Below are 16,976 nucleotides of genomic sequence, written 5' to 3' on the forward strand. Positions count from 1 at the left end.
CGGATCTCTGAGTTTGAGGCCAGCCTGGTCTACAAGAGCTAGTTCTAGAATAGGCTCCAAAGCTACAGAGAAACCCTGTCTCGAAAAACAAAACAAACAAAACAAAACAAACAAAAAAAGATTTCAGATGCAAAGATCTATTACTCTTAAGTGTTTAAAGCTAAAGCCTGCATGTAGATATGGATGAGTCTCTACTATAGTTTCTTTTTCTTTTCTTTCTTTCTTTTTTTTTTCGAGATAGGGTTTCTCTGTAGCTTTGCAGACTGCCCTGGAACTAGCTCTTTTAGGCCTGGTTGGCCTCGAACTCACAGAGCTCTGCCTGCCTCTGCTGCCACTACCACCCGGCTAGTTTTTAAAAAAAAAAAAAAAAATAACAAAAACATCATTTGTGCTCTAAACTGTATCAAGAAGCCACTTTGTTTAACTTACTTCATAAAGCCAACAGACCTATCGAGATCTCTTCTATCACAAATCCAACAAGGATTTATTTTTTTCAACATATAATATTAAAAACATAAAGATCATTGGTGCTCAAAAACGATATATCTAGCATGGAGCCTTTCCTATAGTAAGCACGCAAAATTCTGCATACCTAACTTGAATTAAAGTTTATGAATCACATTTATTTATAATAAAATCTCTATGGCAGGGTCTTTGCAGTAATCAATCAATTACTCATGGTGAAGAATGTAACCTTTAGCAGCAATACGGTCAATGGCCAAACTGAAACAAACCTGTCTTCCTCTGCTTGTCCAAAAGGACAGATTGACTTGTGCTGGGTGGTCAGAGGCTGTGGTTTAAATATCTGAGACAAAACTTAGGGCATGATATGAACAGAGCTTCAATTGAGACCTCCATCACTCCAAGAAAGCTACCGGGAAGCCTTTTGCCTTCCAGATCTCTGGAAAGTGCTGGGCTTCCTGAGGAGTCAAAACCTCAAGATTGTACAATATATGATCCAAACTTCTACAACCTCAAGTGGGGTGTTCCCAAGCCAAGAAACTTGACACCATGTGAAACCCTTGAGGCTCTGGCAGTAGCAAAAGCAGAATCGTGGAGGAAAGCCTTCAGAACCAAGGTACACAGACCTCCCAGAGGAGTATAAAAACCTGGCAAGCTACAGTACATGGACGAAGAGGAGCAGCCAAGTAAACACGCAATCCCTGTGTGGCCAGCTCTACTAAAAGTTAACCCAGAATGCTTAAACACAGGAATTAGGGAGAAGGCCAGCGAATGTAAATCTTTATGTTCAAGACCTTTGCCAAGCTAGAGATGCAAACCAAACAAGATTATTAGCTTGGCCCCTTTGCTTTCCCCTAGGAAGGATGGATCCCACGTGAATATCTTCTGGTACTTTGGGCCATCTCTTTTTTATGTCTCAAGCAATGGAGCTTCTTTCATCATGTCCTTTGTCCTTTAGAAAGTCTTTTTTTTTCTTTAAGGGAAGCAAAACCAAACGTAGCTATAAATGTTAAGGCTATTTGATAGTATTTTTCAGATACTCCTATTTATAAATCCTTTCTTGAAAGCTTCCATGAATAGACACCCCACTTTGGTTCTAACAATGAATATATAATGATCTGGCATCCTCCAGAGACAACACTAGCTGCCTACGTCTCAGTGTGTTTAAGGCATCTTTGTTTTATTAAAGCCCCTGTACCTTTTTTTTTTCTTTTCTGGTTTTTGAGACAGGGTTTCTCTGTAGCTTTGGAGCCTGTCCTGGAACTCGCTCTGTGGACGAGGTTGGCCTCCAATTCACAGAGATCCGACTGTCTCTGCCTTCGGAGTGCTGGGATAAAAGGTGTGCGCCACCGTCACCTGGTTAAGCCCCTATACCTTCTCACACTTTCATCTTCACGCTCTAACAGTGGTATTTACAGCCACATGGGCGTTCAGACAGACCCCTTTAGATACCTCACCTGTGACCACAGGCTTGGATTGGAACTTTGCTCCTTATCAGTTTCTCCTTGGTCTTTTGTTACATTCATTCTTGGTTAACACATCTCACTAACACTGTCAATATTATACACTAGCACAGGGCCTGCTTGATGAAAAATTGTCATGTGTGTCACATGACTAATTTAATTGAATGAATAAAAAAACAAAGTTTTTTCTCTCTACTTTTCTCATTTCATATTTTACTTTTCCAGCTTTCCCTTGTTCACTGATTAGAACAGATAACCTTTTCCAAATGCCTTTAAGTGAATGCTAAAGCTGTCATGAAAGAGTAAGTAAACAACTGGGCTGAAGTCTTACGTATTTCTGCATGCATCGGGTTGCTTTCATTTATGCCTATGATTTACGTGATATAGGAATAGGAAATTATTTATTTATAAATATTTATTTATAGATTTTTTTTGTTTTGTTTTTCAAGACAGGGTTTCTCTATGAAGTACCGGCTGCCCTGGAACTCACTCTGTCAACCGGGCTGGCCTCAAACTTAGAGATCTATCTGCTTCTGCCCCCAGTGCTCGGATTAAAGGCAGGAGCCCCCTCCAACCCCTGACTTTATGGATGTCAATCACCTTGACATACCTAGTCAGGATGTTTCCAGGAAGGTCTGAGTGAACTGTAAGATAATTTCAGAGAGAAGGATGATGGAGCCAGGCACCAGCTTATCTGGTGGTCGAGAGGATGCAATGGGCAATGTGGGAACCGGCACGGGATTCGTGGGCTGTGAAAGGAAGTGAGCTTAATGGAAGGGAAGCGTGAGGTGGAGACTGAGGAAAGGGACTGAAGCAGGCCATGGCTGTTCCCAGGACTTCCTCCTCTTAGTCCCCCAAGAATGCCCAGGAGAAGCGCCGCCTAAGTATCTCTCCAATCACTAGTAACCGCCCTTCACTAGCACCCAAGCTGCTGTGTGACTCTCATATCTCAGCTCCTAAACAGGAAACGCCATTTGCATCCTGGTTACATCAGATTCCCAGATGGTAGCATTCAAACTCAGTTAAGGTCCTGTGCTCGACACATCTTCTCTTCCTATTGCCTTTAATGAGTGAGTGGGCACAGAGCAGAATGTCATTTCCTGGGGAATGCCTCATTTGAGATGACTGTACCCCAAAGGGGCTGGTAATCCCAGTCGGTCCTGCTGCTAAGAGTAGATGATCTATCTTTAATGGTGCAAAGGACTGGTGAAACGAGAGCTCTGCGTCACTCGGTGTGTTTTATTACATAAATCCACGTGAGACTGTGCTCCCTGGGATGGCAATGTTAAAGTTCAGTGAAGCTTTGGCAATCGGGAAGGTTTCAATATTGACAGCATACAATGTGGCGATCATTCTTTTAGGCTTCTGTGATAACTGATGCTATCTGGGCAAGAATTTTCTTAAAGATACCTCCTTGGTTTCTCTTTAACTAATGAGTCCACTAACTAGAGTTAGTGTCCACTAACTTGCTGAAGATACAGTTTCTGGAATTCTAAGGAAGAAGATAATATCTAAGGGACATGTTAAGCAACACAAGGCTTGCTTCTTGCCCTGGGGCACTTAAAACATCCATTTTTATGTTTGCCAAATAGCTGTATGAAAAGTAAAATCACAAGATTTACAACAGCAGAAAAAAGTTACCCAGTGGTGTGAGATTCATTCTGAAGCGAGGGTGCTGTCGAAGTCTGGAGAATTAGGGCCAGCACCAGCTGGACGGACAGAAGAAGAGGCTTTCTGTGTGGGTGTGGTTTGACCTGGCCTAGATAAAGTGAACACAGCAAAGAAAAAGCGACCATCCTGCCATGCAGATGGGAGGTGAGCAAACCTAACCTGGGAAAGGATGGGGTGCCTGAGGGACGACACTAACTCAGCTGGTTGGAACCGGAGAAGCACTGCATCCCCAGAGACTAGCGAGACTATGAGCCTTCAGTCAGACTGCAGAAGACCCTTGAGGGCAAAGGGAGGGATGTGTGCTCTAACCTACGGTAGGCAGACAGCCCTTCTTCACATTTGAGAGGAGCAGAAATATATCACGTAAGAAATATCCAAATTCCCTTTCTCTTGAAAGTGCTCCCCCCGTGAAGTGATCTCCAAGGGAGTGAAGTTTGTGTGCACTATCTCCGTGCTTAGTCAGATGTCCTGGATACACCCAGAATGCCAGTGGGTATGATCATACTGTGCTTATCATTATATGTCAGTGTGCGGTACTGTGCTATCCTGTATTTATGGAAACACTGGAACGTGGCCCAAACATATACAGAATTGTAACATTATCTAAGTTATTCATAATGGAATGACTGACTACAAACCTCTACCCACGTGGGTTAGAGAAAACTGCTATTTTTATGCTGTTAAAACAGAATGGCATGGTAAGTATACAGAACCTAAAGAACAGTTTTCATTGTTTCTGATGCAGTGAATGTGAAGACTTGAGTCAGGTGTGGATGGAGAAAATATCAAAAGGTGTATCGACATTAGACTTTGAAACTGGAAAGAATGATGAGTTTTCACTTAAGTAGTTAGATTTCTTAAATTTGTGCTTATAATCAACTATGGTGTACGTGACAATCTAGGTTATTAATCTATAACCTCAGAATCTACTCCATATCTAATATAAAGTATATTAGAAAATAGAGATCATGTGCAGTGTGGATGGAAAAAATCAAAAGCCAAATCAACCAAAGTTGTATCTTTGCTGTTTCACTGGTGTTCCATCCATGAATCAGTTCATTACTGCAGCACAGTGATTTAGTTCATGGCAACAAGATGAAGCACAGAGCATCACGGAAGATAGTGGAGAGTTTACTTTGGGCAGTGTGGAAAAGGGAGGAATGACAGACTGAAGCTGGATTATGGAAAGGGCTCAGGGCCTGGCCAGTAAGTTCCAATTTGGTAAATACTTGGCATTGGGGAACCAAAAAAAGTTACTGATCACCAGATTAATATTTTAGAGTCAATATATTACCAGTACACAGAATGGCTTCTCAGGTTGATGGGAGAGCACTTAGGAGCCCTCAGGCTGATCCAGGAGAGAAATCATGAGAGCCTGAGTGTATGGAGAGCAGGATGGATGAGGATGCAGAGGAAGAAGCTGTGGTAACTGGCAGGTAAACTGATGGGGAGACATGATGACCAAGGAAAGAGTAAGGATGAGTTTGAGGTACTTTACACTTGGTTAAACTTGAGTGACCAAAGGTCCTGTTAACAGAAATTGTATTGGAGTGGGGGGTGAGGCTGGGGTGGGACTGAGCTGCCCAGAGAATGTGTAAAGGAAGAAAAGCTCTTCAAGTCCCCAGAGTTCACCTCATTAGTAGCATCATGGTGCACATCTGATGGACTGGGCGACCTCATTGTACACGTGAGACTCACATTAGCAAGTCTTTCAAATGTCACTTAGGCATAGGAGCTGTTACTGTCCTGCAAAGGTCTGCCTGAGCTGGTTCTTGTCCCTAGACTCCCTACATGGCTCCCTGAGGTCCTACCCTGTGGTTCCCAATTGCACAGTACCTCAGACTCAGAGCCCCCATGCTTGGTGCTCTCTATGCAGGGAAGAACTTGGGCTTTCTCTATTTTCCAGTTTTACCTAAGAGGTTTCCATTTAAATGCCATCTTCTCCTTGGGTATAGAATAAAATAGTTATTTCTTCTTGGCATTCTTATTATAATCTGTAATGAGTTTTGACACAGGAAGTCTTTTTGTAGGCCAGGGTGGCCTAGAATCCACTATCCTCCTGCCTTAGTTAGCTTCCAGAGTACTGAGACTGCAAGTACTAAATGCCCAGATCTATAATAATCTTTTTTGTTTCTTTTTTTTCAAGACAAAATTTCTCTGTGTAGTCCTGTGATGGAGGAAGGACATTGGTTAATTATAATAAAGAAACTGCCTTGGCCCATTTTATTGGTTAGAACATAGGTGGGTGGAGTAAACAGAAGAGAATGCTGGGAGAAAGAAGCTGAGTCAGAGAGTTGCCATGATTCTCCCACTCCAGACAGACACAGGTTAAGATCTTTCCTGGTAAGCCAGCTCGTGGGCTACACAGATTATTAGAAATGGGTTAGATCCTTTTTTCCACTTCTTCTGTGAACCCAAAGAAAATCATATAGGCATCCTCCTGAATATTAAACTTCATCAGGCGATGAAAGGAGACAGAGACAGAGACCCACATTGGAGCACCGGACTGAAATCTCAAGGTCCAAATCAGGAGCAGAAGCAGAAGGAGAGAGAGCACGAGCAAGGAACTCAGGACCACGAGGGGTGCACCCATACACTGAGACAATGGGGATGTTTTATTGGGAACTCACCAAGGCCAGCTGGCCTGGGTCTGAAAAAGCCTGGGTTAAAACCGGTCTCGCTGAACATAGTGGACAATGAGGACTACTGAGAACTCAAGAACAATGGCAATGGGTTTTTGATTCTACTGGACCTATTGGTTTCATGGGAGCCTAGGCAGTTTCGTGGATGCTCACCTTACTAGACCTGGATGGAGGTGGGTGGTCCTTGGACTTCCCACAGGGCAGGGAACCCTGATTGCTCTTTGGGCTGACGAGGGAGGGGGACTTGGTTGGGGGAGGGGGAGGGAAATGGGAGGCGGCGGTGGGGAAGAGACAGAAATCTTTAATTGGGCTACAAAAAAAAAAGGAAATGGGTTAGATCAATATGTAAGAGCTAGCCAATAAGCAACTGGAACTTATGGGCCAGGCAGTGTTTAAAAGAATACAGTTTCCATGTAATTATTTCAGGGCATAAGCTAGCCATGTGGGTGGCCGGGTGCCGGGGACGCAGCCCCGCCGCTCGTATCACTACAGAGTGGTGGCCGGGAGCTGGGGTGGCAGGGAAGCGGCCCGCAGCTCCTCACTACAGTCCTGGCAGTCCTAGAACTTGCTTTGTAGACCAGGTTGGCCTCAAACTCAGATATCCACTGCCTCTGCCTCCTGAGTGCAGGGATTAAATGCGGGAGTCATCACTGCCCAGCATATTGTTATCTTAATAAAAAGTAAGTCCATCATTTCTATGCCTAAATGTCCTGTACTCACATGAGAATCTGGCACTCAGTGGGCTTTCAATAAATACATGTAGAATGATAGAGCCACATAGCAATAGAATGCATGAAAAGAAGGTAAACCACAAAGGTGTAAAAAAAGGTGCTCCTGGTCAGAAAATGATTACAGATACATAATAAAGACAGATTAAGACAAAAATAAACCTCTGAGTGAGTCACAGTTGTTTTAAAAACGTACGCAGGCTTGGGAGAGAGAAGAAAGAGTACAGACAGTGATAAAAAGAAAGTTTTAAAAAGTAAAACAAAGTCTTTAGAGAGATAATAAAAATAATATAAAAGAGTACAGACAGTCATATATCAAAGAAGTTAAAAAAATAAACCACATAAAGAAGGAATATACACAGAGAGTCTGGATTATGCATATTATTGTGTTTTCTTTGACTGTTTCGATTGCAGAGAGACATTTGACTCTGGGGGCTGCTAAGCTAAACCAATATATATTTTAAAGGTGTTTTGACTTCAAAATTTGGGTCTAAGCATATGTTATTTTGGAAAAGAGGTTCTGCTTTTGTTTCCACAGAAGATGAGAACCTGTGGACTCCTTCTATGCTAATATGGTTTGATAGAACAAGACCCCCCTGAAAAGTCTCTGTGAACCCTAAAAATACTTCACCCAACAACAGTAGGTAGCAGTCTAGAGAAAACTATGCCCAAATTCCCGATGGTCACAATCAATTTATATAAAAAAAAGAGCAGGGGAAGGATATGATATAAAGATGAATACTTTGCAAAGTTATGGATTTTAGTCTATTGATACAAATTTAAGGTTAATTTTGTTATATGCTACTCTTATTTAAGGTATATTTATATAGCTCATTTAAAAATATAATGTATAGTTAAAAATTACAGATAAATATTTATAATAGTCAAACTTGGAGTCATGTTAGTTAGGTTTTCTATATATACAAAGATATATTTCAGTTAGATAATCTCCAACACGTCAAAGACCTACAAAATATGACATATAAAATGTTTTAAGAACTTAGATATTTCTTAACAGTGAGACGTGTCTGCTTCTGGCAGCACCAATTACTTCAGAGAGGTTAATGGACATTGAAGAAACCTGCTATGAAATTTGCCTTCAATGTGACAAGGCTAGCCATTTGAGCAAGAAACTGTTCTTGCCTGGACTGCTTGATGGTATGCTGTATAAACTGGACATGCAGGGCCCATAGAAAAATGACTGTTGAACTTGCCAAAATGAGACAATCCTACAGGTTTCCTGATTCATGAAAGAGTCTGTCAGACATTCTGCAGGACAAAGTCTGCCAGAGACTATGGGCCTGTAGGCTGAAGATGGATGCCCCAACATTACAGAAGAACTTTGGATGATTGTTTGGGCAGTGGGATGTCTCTGTTAATTCTAGAGTTTTTGAAGTTGCTAACAATGCATTTCTTGTTTACTTAGGTAATATTATAACCTTCTGGGGTCTTTGATGGGGCTGAAGACTGGACAGCTATAATTATAGTTTTCTTTAGTTATGATAGAAGATGAATTAGATATAAAACTTTAGACTCACAAAGATAGGATAGATGATAAAGTATTTCCTTAATTTGTCATGTGTAAATGGACTAAATATTGTAACTCTAATTCTTGTTTGATATCTGTTTTGTTATATGTAATTTTACTATGTTAAAGTTAAAACTTTTCTTTTTTATTTAGACAGACAAGGGGAGATGATGTGAGAGTCCCCTCTGTATGTTGTAAATATGTTTTATTACCAATGGTTAATAAAGAAGCTGCTTTGGCCTGTGACAGGGCAGAATATAGCTAGGCTGGAAGAGATATATAGGGAGAGTAGGTGGAGTCAGGGAGATGCCATGTAGTTGCCAAAGGAGAAAGGCCAACCACTGAGGAAACAAGACATGTAGAAAATGAGGTAACACCATGGCCTTGTAGCAATACACACAAATTAAGAGAAATTGGTTAATTCAAGATATAGCTAGAAATATGCCTGAGTCATTGGCCAAGCAGTGTTGTAATTAGTATTTTTTTGTTATTATTTGGGTCAGGGTGGCCGGGAAACAAACAAGCAGTCTCTACTTACAAATCACTTCTAAAGAAATAGAAGTTCTTCCAGAAAAGAAATGATTTAAAATAAGCAGTCACTGAACAATGGTGTTCACTGGAGTGCTGAAATGCTCATGGTTATATTTAGGGTCTAAGATGTCCCTACAGGCTCCCTAATTTGAAGACTAGTCTCCAGCTCGTGGTGCTGTGATGAGAATGTGGTACCTTGGGATATGAGACCTAGCTAGTAAAAATGGATCGTTGGGGGTGGGTGTGCTGAAGAATGGGGTGCTGAATGTAACATCTGAGTCTAGTTTCAGCCTGAGCTCTCTGCCTCCCGTTTGTAGCCACTGAGTGAACTCTACTCCAAGCTACTGCTGCATGACCCAAGCCACCTCTGCCACCATGCCTTCCCCACCATAAGGGGCTGCACTTCTAATGGAGCCAGCATACATTCTCCTCCCTTTGGTTCTCCTGTCAGGTAAAAGTTTCAAGGTTAATCAATACACTTTTCATAAATATTATATGTAACAGAACACAAAATGGAGAAGCCAACAGAAAAGATAAAAGGGATACCAGGAACATCAGACTTCTGGCACTGGATGTGAGGTCCAAGACTGATGCCTGGGAGAAGAGCAATGACTTTGCAATGACTTTGAAGATGCCATTTTTGCTATGGGTAAGGACAGAAAATCAATTTCAGGAACTAAGGAACAGGTAAAAAGGCAAGAAGACAGGGACCAAAGTGAGCTCTCGCAAGCAAGTGCATGCCAAACAGGAAGCAGAGGGCCTAGCCCATGAACAGGGGAACCAGGGATGTGGAAAAAGGGCAAGACAAGGAGATCTGAGATCCAACCCCAAAAAGAGCTCAAAAATGCCCCTCACCTCAGTCACCAAGTAGCCTTGTTCTGTGGGAAAACCTTCTGACCAACAAAGGGGGCAGGAGATATGATGTGGTAGAAAGCTGTTTTTCTGTAAGCCCTCTAATGAAGTTCTGAAAACAAGGACCACATCTATAAATGAATGTTTTCTTTGAAGAAATCAAGGTAAAGCCTCACTGAAGCTTAATTAAGTTAGCTTGGATTTTCTCCCACTCTGATGAAAGCTCTGCTGAGGCCAGAAACGAGGAGTGCTTATATTTATCACTGACACTTTGTTAACTTGTCCGTTCTTATTAATCACAGCTTAAAAGTAAGCAGCCGAGATACTCTTAGGAAGCCGATATTCCCAGCTGACCTATCTGCAAAAAATGGTGAAGCCTGATACTCTCCTGCTGCAGAATGTCTCCACAGACAAATGTGTTTGTGAAGCTGTGCACACATGAGTGTGTATGTGTGTGTTTCTGAGACCAAAAGAAGCAAGAGGCTTTTGTGTAGCAACCAGAAAGTTCATCATATTTCATCTTCTGAAACGTGGAGAATCAAGAGCCAAAGCCTCCCATGATATGTTTATATTTTCCACAGGAGGAAAATCTTATCTGAAATATGAAGACTCCGGCTTAAAAGCTTGGTATGAAGGTAGGTGGAAGTTGCACCTTTAGCTGGTGAGGTTTCTAAGATGCTGGGCCATGTGCAAACACAGACCCTGCAGTATGACCACCCGACCCCCGGGCACAGTGTTTGTGCAGACACAGACCCTGCAGTGTGACTACCCGACCCCTGGGCACAGTGTTTGTGCAGACACAGACCCTGCAGTGTGACTACGCGATCCCTGGGCACAGTGTTTGTGAAGACACAGACCCTGCAGTGTGAATACCTGACCCCCTGGCACAGTGTTAGAATTCTTTATCTAAGGTTCACAGAAAAAAATCCTACCGGGTCAGCCCCATTAGCACCATTTTTCTTTCTGCTTTATAAACGTCAGCATTTTTGTTTGATTAGCGTGGCAGAGCTTTGCTTACTTTCTGATTCCGAATTTTTAATATGCATGCTATTGGCTCCTTTAGCAATATAAATATGAATATGTGTGCCTGAGAATTTATAATTTAGAGGCTAAGTAAACTTAACAATCAATAATTTCTAGTGATCCTATTAGGCTCTTTAAAAAATGGATCCCTTTTGTAGGGCCCTTCGTTCTTGTCAAAGTTCTAGTCCTTCTTTGTCTTTCAGTCAAGGGGTGCTTGACTTTAGCCTTACTCTGGATTGCTGTCATCTCCAGCTGGGAGGTGACCAGTTCTTCTGCTTCCCCGTACATCACCACACCCCTCTCACATCACTTAAAGCAGAACGCCCAACGTTTTCACCTAGGCTGTTTTCACTCTTTCAGAACCACATATTCTCATTTAGATTTCTTAACTTGGAACTATTCAGAAATTCATTTTCCAATCTCAAAACATAGGAACTCTTAAGTACCTTGATATAAATACTGGATAATAAAACTTCATTCTTCATTATCATCGTTATTATTACATGTAGTTTGGAGACAGAATGCGGGGCCTTGCTAGGCTAGTGCTCAGCCCCTGAGCTCCATTCCCGGGCCCCTGCAAAGAATGTAGTCTATGTATAATGCACTGGAATTTGCTGAGACTGAAAATTTGAGTTAATAGGTAATCAGTGTCCATGTGTATTCGAATAATATGGATTTGTTATCATTCGCTGAGCTCTCTCATGTCTTTTTAGATATAGTGATATAAGTTCACTAATTTTGTGGTTCATATTTTCCCTCTTGTTACTAAGTTTCTGCCTCTTTATGCAGCCATTTTGTAAACATGGTGTGTTAAAAACATCCTTCTGGCTGGAGAAACGTTAAACATCTAAGTTTTACATTATTACTGATTTAAAGTGAATGTGGTTAGATAAAGCTTTATCTGTTATTATCACTGATATATTCTACTGTGGTCCTTTCTGGCTTTATATCTTAAGTTCTACATTGGCGATATTATATCAGCCAGAAGCTTTACTTGGGAGGAGTTGTCTAGAGTCCTTGTTTCATTTCCTTACTTTGGAATTCTCTGTGTAGCTTTGTTTCAGGTGTATATCCTCTAATGATTCCACTCAACTAAAAAAAATATAATGTGATCTCTTCTATAAGTGATAAAGTTACCTTTATGACTATTTTTATAATCTTATTTTTATCATAGTCTCTCTTTGCTTCTTTCTTCTTATTTTTGGCTTAAAATTTTTTTTGCTTAACATTTCTTTATAGTTACTTTATATTTTCCCTCTATTGAATGCTATTAATAATTCATAGGCCCAACTTACCCCAGCTAATTTCTTAACTGTTTGCTAATTTCCCTTCTTTTGTAAACTGGGGGGAAAAGGCTTATTTAAAAAGAACCAATTTCCTGCTCCTGTGTTTATTGTTGTCTTTGCATTCTCCACCTTGCCTGTGTGTTCACATACTTAGGGGCAAAGCTGGAACTCAAAGTGATGTGCCTTTCTCTCCAAAGTCCCTTTTCTAGATCACAACAATCCGCTATTCACAGAGTAGAAGGCATTCTGGATGTATGAGGCGGGGCACAAGGGCTAAGAGGCGACAGTGGATGGAAGGACGAGTGTAGAGGAGGCTGCCTTGAAAAGAAGCGTCATGATAGAGACACGAGCTGGCTTGGACAGGATTTCTATGTAACATAAATGAGACAAAACACAGTTAATTAAAAATTTTATGTAAGTCAGTGGTTGGACCAAAAGGAAGATAGCTGAACCCTTCAAGGCCTACATATGTATGGAAAGATAGGTATAATGCTTGGTCTATAATAGGTACACAGGAGAATTAATGAACTAAAATAAAGGTATGAAAGCGGGCAAGAAAGATAGAAATTGAAAGAAGGAAAGAGATTGAGGACAATAAAAAATGAGAGAGAAGCAAATAGGAAGGAAGTAAAAAGAAAACCAAAGGAAGGAAATAAAAGGACAGATTTTCAGTTAACAACAACAGCAAAAGGTCACACGTAGAAAAACCTATGACAAGCAAAATTGAATTCCAAAACTTCTTAGCACTATTATAAAATAAACAATAGAAATATCAAAAATACATCTGCAGTCACCAAAAATAAAAATACAAACAAATAAGGTCTATCTCAATGGTAGAGCCCTTGCTAACATGCACAGAGCTTTGGGTTCAACTCTCAGCAAAATAAAAAAAATACTATGTGTCTGTCCGTGTATATATGTGCATATAAATATACATGCATGTGTGGGTAGATAAATAAAGCACTACGTACATACAGTGATCAGGATTTATTAATTTTTCCTTGTTCTTTTTTAATAACTTCAGATAATCTCAGCAGAGTATGAAGCTGAAGCCATCTAGAAATTTAACTCTAGTTATCTACTTGGGAAAACATTTTATCTATCATCCTATATATTAAGAGACAGTATCGCCATATACTAAACTTCAGTAGCGTTTTCAAAAAACAAGAATACACCAGGTGGTGGTGCACACCTTTAATCCCAGCACTCAGAGGCAGAGACAGGCGGATCTCTGAGTTTGAGACCAGCCCGGTCTACAGAGTGAGTTCCAGCACAGGCAGGGCTACACTGAGAAAGCCTGTCTTGAAGAAAAAAAAAAAAAAACAGAATGAAACAAAAATCCCAAACAAACAAAAAACTAAGAATAGTAGCAGGCCTACTGCACTACCAATAATACTAAGATGTTAAATCCACTATGGATCTGTGGCTGTTAACTGACATCTTTCTACTGCTTCCAAAGAAAGAATGAAAAAAACTGAAGTCAGGAATAGTCACTTATAACAGTGTTAGTGCTAGAGACTGCAAGGTCCCTATAACCTTGGTATTAAATTGGTGATATGAGTAATGAAAGGGAAATAAAGTTAAAATGTATTGGGGGGCTTACAACTATTTATTGATTAAATTTGCATTTGTGCTCACTTGCTGGAAACTACTTCAAATTTAAGTACTCAAACACTGTTCTTTTTTATGTATACATAATAGTTTCATTGAAAAATTTATAGCTGCATTTTATTTTATATTCCATTTTAGATGCAGATAGTTGGACTGAATAAATTTAAAGTGTAATTGAATGACCAAAGGATAAAAACACCCTTTGCTGGCTCCAAATCGTTCAATCTGTCATTACAGAAAAAAAAAAATGAATTCACATACACACAGAAAGAAACCAGGTTAATGGAATAGAAATTTATCTTCCTGCTTTCTGCTGCCCTCTCTTGTAGTCCACTTGCCAGAAGACATTTCCAATGCAATTCCCCAGAAAGTGGCACATTTAATAGGCTAACAGGAGTTACCATTCTAGTCCCCCAGCTGATTCTATTCAATCTATGCCTAGAGAAATCATGTTGTTGTTAATATACAATTTCCTGCTACTAAAGGGAAAAGGTCAGACAACTCACTAAGATGAGGAGGAGCAAGCTAGGTTGGTTTCTGAAACTATTTCCCAAGTATTGTTCCTTGCCTCCGAGATTCACAGTGCGACAAAAGTGTTCTTCGGCAGTTCCAATAATAAACTGACCATACATTCTGAAACTCTGCCAGATGAAATCATCACTATGGCATTAATCGTTTCAACATACTTTGGCCAACATACCAGTTGTTATAGAACATCACAATGTACATAAATCTAACTTAGTAGCCTATGCTAATAAGTAGTAATAAAACAGAAAAAAAAGATGGCAACATTGGGGTACTTGAAGAAAAGTCAAAAACTTTTCCTCAACTCTTCCACACATCTGTATAAACCCTTAAATAGATAGAAATCTAGACATTTATTCTTGTTCTTTTATGAAGTTAGTTAAAAAATTAATGAACAAAAAATTAAAGAGCAAGTACTGCAATAAAGTTGGAATATTCTAACTGAAAAAATCCTGTGAAACCATTTACAGTCTCTCAGAATTATAAACATCTTCAGGAAATAGACTACAACATAATTTTTAAGCAATGCTTTCTTATTACTGCCGACACTGAAACAGTGAACATTTATTTCACATTAAAACACACTGACGAGTGAAGGTCCCGTCTGCTCAGAGCAGAGCTTTTCAGTTTAATGCGGCATGTCAGTGCTTAGACTTTTTCTTCACACAGATCTGTGGGCTTCACCTTTCCGCTAACACGGCTCGTTTTCAACAATATGTAACTGACAGGAAACTGTGTGGAAATTGTATTATTATTTAATTCTGGGAGCATGACCAATCTGACTTCATGGACAAACGCTGCCCGTACTGAACTAGAGACCAGCAGGCTGAGGCTGTGCTCCATGTTCCTCATGCACCTCGAGACACTCCGATTTCACAGAAGCGCGAGAACCAGCTTGAATCCTAACTCCGAGACAGGAGTCCCAGTTTCAAATCTTTAAATGAACAAAACTCCTAACTCTGGGATAACTTTAGGGCCTGCTTTGAGAAAAATCCCCTCTGTAGCCGCGGGCTTCAGCTTGACAAACCTGCTGAACTGTGCAGACATGGGAAGAAGGCCACAGGAGACATTCCACAGCTGTTCACAGCAGCGCCTCTCCCGGGGCACAGCTGAAGGCTCTCTCAAGCTCAATCACTCTGTACAGCGACTGGGGAATCCCGGGCAGAGGCAAAGAAACCTCATAGCAGCTTAAATTTCTCCCGGCACTACGGCAAGAAGTAACACTACTTAAAGAATAACCAATTATTTGGCCTTGGGCCAAAAAAATATATGTATGTGGGGGAGGAGAGACGATGAGGAAGAACATCTGTAGTGAGGGGAAACACAAGATGTCTCATATTTCTAAAGTCTCAAGCTACTTACAGGAGATCTTCCTTGAGCCTTTGCTATAGATACAATTGAATATTTGATCTTAGTTCTCAGTCAAGTTTTTCCTTTGGTGTTGGGGAAAGAATACTGCAGTTGAAGAAACCCAGAACTTAGCAGTTAACTCAGCAACTGTAACACAAATCATTGACTGTAAAGTCTTAAAGGGCAGAAACGTGGATGACAGTAAAACCATGTTTAAAGGCTCCATGCTTTGGTTTTACATCAGTACACATTTTCAGTCCTGTTGTAAGTCCTTTTTAAAGTCTGAAGTAACTGTATCAATGATACAGAGACTAAAATCAAACAGCCAAAGATGTTCTCTACCTGAGGGTAAGTGATGCTGTAGCAGCCACCACTTCTTGGGATAAACCAGGAAGTGAGGCCCTAGACACACAACTCGAGCTCACAGGTCACTGTTCCCACCAAATATATTTTTGTGCTCAGCATCTTCCTGCAGAAACGTACGATATAATTCATAGATCATGTGTACTTTTTATAGTAGCTATGATTATTACTATTATTTGGTCAGAACATCACAGAAGCATTTACAAGAATTCATTAGGTACACAATGAAAAAATAATGATGTTATATTTATTGTAGACTTGAACAAGGCAAGGGAAGCACTGGGCTGAATTACCTCAGTTGATTCTCCCAGTAATAGTATGCCCATTTTATAGATGAAGAAATCGTCATAATATCATTGAACTAATAAATAATACAGTCAGAATTTAAAAGTTTTTACTCTAAGTCTTACACTTTACTGACTATGATGAAAATAATATTTGGACATTAATTTGGAACAGGTTAACCATTTTCAAAATCAATTTTTGGGATTGATATTATGGTACTACATTGCCTAGTCAGAGAAAAACAGCCCCTGTATCTCCATTGTTTAAGATCTCCTTCTCTGCTCTGCTGGTTTTGAATAGGCAGGAAAAGAGCAAATCAACCTGGGTGTTAGTCACACAATTCTCAGCGTTATTACAGCCCAAGAATTCTAAATTTCAGATTACTATTTTCCTGTCTTAGAAATCACACAGTCAAGGATCCAACAGGTAATTAATTCTGCTGTGTAACACTACTCAAGTGTAGCAACACTCCAGCAGGCCCGAGTTTTTAAAGTAAGAAAACCTTTTGATTTCCTGTTTGATAAAACACCAATTAGAAAAAATGTTCCTCAAGCCTCAAAGACCTTTGTTTACAGTTCAACAACATTCCTCCAAGACAACGCAATGTCCTCCAGCAGAGAGGACTGGAGAGCAGAAGCTGGTGACATATGGAGTGT

The 16,976-nt window shown here is 40.3% G+C and overlaps 1 protein-coding gene across 1 annotated transcript in view; it reads right to left on the minus strand.

The window, feature by feature from the left end:
• Skap2 (src kinase associated phosphoprotein 2) overlaps positions 1–16,976 on the minus strand; it is a 155,063-nt gene that overhangs the window by 34,913 nt on the left and 103,174 nt on the right. The gene's annotated exons all lie outside the window — the stretch shown is intronic.

The sequence above is a fragment of the Alexandromys fortis genome, unplaced genomic scaffold, assembly GCF_014885135.2.
Source record: "Alexandromys fortis isolate MF-2015 unplaced genomic scaffold, M_Fortis_MF-2015_v1.1 scaffold_93, whole genome shotgun sequence".
Lineage (NCBI taxonomy): Eukaryota > Metazoa > Chordata > Mammalia > Rodentia > Cricetidae > Alexandromys > Alexandromys fortis.